This window comes from Panthera leo, chromosome C2 (assembly GCF_018350215.1).
Source record: "Panthera leo isolate Ple1 chromosome C2, P.leo_Ple1_pat1.1, whole genome shotgun sequence".
Lineage (NCBI taxonomy): Eukaryota > Metazoa > Chordata > Mammalia > Carnivora > Felidae > Panthera > Panthera leo.
Window position 1 is genome coordinate 71,926,510 of NC_056687.1, and position 442 is coordinate 71,926,951.

The window sequence follows — 442 nt, forward strand, 5'->3', positions numbered from 1 at the left end:
GCCCTTTAGGTAGTTTAGAATTTATGCTGCCCTTGCACTTTTTATCCCTGTTTATCAAATCATAAAGGGGCTACATGCAGGGGTGGGGGGGGTGGGGGGAGGAGGTGGGGAGAGGATGGAAATCCCACAAGTTGATTACTATTACCGTGAAGACTACATGTCAGCAGAAATGTTTAGGCAAATCAGAGAGATAAAAACAGTGGTCTTAATTTGACAAACCAGAAACTTCCCTTGGCCGCTCTACAAGGGCAGAAAAGGCCATCCCAGTCAGGCTCCGCACCCAAGCACTGTGTCAGCCTGCGTTAGATGTTGCCGGTACTGCCCCTCCATCTCTCCTGCCAGTGTGCCTCTCTCCAGCCGGCACTGTCCCAGCCTCGAGCCTCGTATGTCCCTCAGGTCTCCTTGAAGCCTCCGTCCGGCGCTGTCCTGGGCGAGCCCCGTC